General features: G+C 45.0%; 1 pseudogene; it reads left to right on the forward strand.

The window, feature by feature from the left end:
- Positions 1-308: 308 nt before the first annotated feature.
- LOC126264038 (5S ribosomal RNA) lies at positions 309-426 on the forward strand (annotated as a pseudogene).
- The last annotated feature ends 2,527 nt before the right edge of the window (positions 427-2,953 follow it).

The raw sequence follows: 2,953 nt of genomic DNA on the forward strand, positions 1-2,953 counted from the left end.
GACAAACCCTAACTTCTGACGTAGTGGACCCCTTGGTCTGTCTGGTACGATAAGAGGTAGATTTAAAGGGGTGCGTGACAGGTCCTCTTTGTGACTTACCTGTGCGGTGGCAGCGTAGTCAGCCTCCGCACTTTCTCGACCTGTAATCTTACCTGCCCTTACCTGCAGTTCAGCCTCTCATACGTTATTTGTCACCCTGTGGGTTCTGGACTTACCAAATACAAAGAACTAAGGTTGTGGAGAGGAATGCCGGTGCTACTAAATAATGCCACGCAGCTCTGATTAAAAGCAGTTATATTCTACAGACTGGCAACGGCCATGCCACAGTGGATACACCGGTTCCCGTCAGATCACCGAAGTTAAGCGCTGTCGGGTGCGGCCGACATTTGGATGGCTGACCATCTGGGCCGCCGTGTGCTGTTGCCATTTTTCGGGGTGAGCTCAGCCTAGTGATGCAAATTGAGGAGCTACTCGACACAATAGTAGCGGCTCCGGTCAAAGAAAACCATCATAACGACCGGGAGAGCGGTGTGCAGACCACACGCCCCTTCTATCCGCATCATCAGTGGGGATAATACGGCGGTCGGATGGCCCCAATGGGCTACTTGTGGCCTGAAGACGGAGTGATTTATTCTACAGACTCGATGGCCTCAATATCCTGTGATAAAATATAATACAAAGAAGTTGCAAAATCGAAGTTTGCACGCCAGGATCCAGCCAGATAGCGGTCAGACGAATATGCGCCTTAAGTGGGTTTATGACCACTGTTGGATACCGATTGCCTTTGCTTGTTGTCTCAATCAGGTTAATCCCAATTGTGATCGTTTTAATATCATTCACTCAGCTGCCACGCAGATCTTTTAGTGCACAAGACCAGGATCGTGTATTACCTGATGTCATGGAACTTAGTCTTTACTTACACTTGATACACCACATAAAAATAAGCATGATCACAACCAATTGGTTTTAATGATCATTGGCAGAAAACGAAACCAGAATTGCAACAGCAGGAGCGAGAACAGCAGCAGCAGACTTAACGAGTACAATGACTGTCGTGTTGATGCATGCACTAAGCTTTGCTCAATTAACTATTTGCTTCTATACCTCTGTAATCGTCACGTATTAAGATAATCAATCATTCACAGTCAAAATAAATTCACCACCTACGCGAACGTTACTTTGTCGCGGTCTTACACAGATTTAGCCAAAAAGCAAAGCTTAGTTGATAATCTTGCGGGAGCGCAACTACCGGCCGGCCTAACCGCTAGTCCTCAACAATGGCGAGCTCTGCACTCCCTCTCCCCCCACTAAACCGCTTGTGACGTCAGCCACCGTCTGTGCACTTAAAACAGACCCATTTTACCTTATGCTTTCGCTGTTGCTTTCTGCGCAAATACACTTTCGATTTACACTCTTCTGCAAATTTTTCTATGGCACTCTAATTCAAAGTTTTTTTCTAACAAACTACTGTTTTACCCTACGGCAGCTTCTGGCCGGACCAGTCCACCTTCTCTATCTCCAAGGGGTGGCCGCCTATGGACGCTGCGCCGTATTTCTAAGGTACCCCTGACTTTTCGGTGACCTTCCGCCCTCACGTTCTTTGAAGTCACCGTGCTGGACTATCACGCCCGACTCGGCTCTTATCGTAACCCTTCGGCACGCTGCCTCTTCTCTGGCCGTCCGCATGTTTGCCATCCCGCTGCATTCTGATCGGCGCTCGCTTAATTAAAAAGGCTAGCACTTTAGTTTTTATGCCCGTGCAACCACCGGATTTATTCTCAGATATCACATGGAGTTCTTAAAACTATTGCTTATTTGAAGCGTGGTCATTCATGTACAGCACATTGGCACGTTTCACGATGACAACAACTCTCATATGCTCGCAGATATGCTTGCTGTAACAGCATCACATTTACCTCACGAGCTTTTCCAGAATATAGTTCCTCCTTTCTGAATAAAACGTGTTTTCCCTTGTGGGGTAAGCAACAATAAAGCTTCGAACGAAGTACGTTTATAAAACGAAACAACCTTTTGTTTTAATGTACTGTCAACGAATCCAACTGAAGCGGCGTAATGAAATCTGGGGCTGGACAACGCTGGAACTGGAAATCAGATATATCATTGTTAACACGACTGAAAACGGAGCTTGTGACAGTTAGTGACAGTGCACAAGTAAACCCGAAGTCTAACCCAAAACGTAAATGGTGTATTACTCTACAAAAATCAGCCGGAGTTTTAAACCTGTAACATGCATCGTAAAATAAATACTTTGTAACTGGTAACAGTAAACATGTTTCAATCGAGGCAAACAAAAGTCACGGCACAACCAAATCAAAGATGTCCGCATTTAAATGTTTATAAATTGTTTTTAAAATGAGAAGTGAATGGTAATTTACATCTATACCAATAGTCCGTAGGAACAACGATAATTGGTGATTCTGCGCATGAGTTCTAATTACTTTGACTTTCCCATCAGCGACCTTTGAGTGATGTATGGGGAGAAGGTAATACACTATCTGATCAAAAATACCCACGCATATATTAGTGGACTTTAATACGGGGTGACACCACCCTTCGAGTTCATGACGGCTAGATCTCATATACGGACACTTTCAGGTGTCTGAATGTCTTTAGAGGAATGGCAGCCCATTCCTCCTCAAGAACCGATACAACGGAAGATAGCGGTATTGAACATTAGGATTTGGAGCGAAGTCAAGGTTCTTACGCATCCCAAGGCCGTTCCATTGGGTTCAGGTCTGAAGGCTGGCAGGCCAATCAGATTCACGAATGTTATTTTCCACGATCTATTGCCGCACATATCCTGCTTTATGAAAAAGGTGTACTGACACGCTGACGCAGCCAGCGTCCTCGAACTATTCCTCTACTGTGCGCAAACACAATTATGTAAAATGCGTTGATACCTATCTGCATTTAGTTTCCTTATACACAATGA

The sequence above is a fragment of the Schistocerca nitens genome, chromosome 6 (assembly GCF_023898315.1).
Source record: "Schistocerca nitens isolate TAMUIC-IGC-003100 chromosome 6, iqSchNite1.1, whole genome shotgun sequence".
In the NCBI taxonomy this organism is placed as follows: Eukaryota; Metazoa; Arthropoda; class Insecta; order Orthoptera; family Acrididae; genus Schistocerca; species Schistocerca nitens.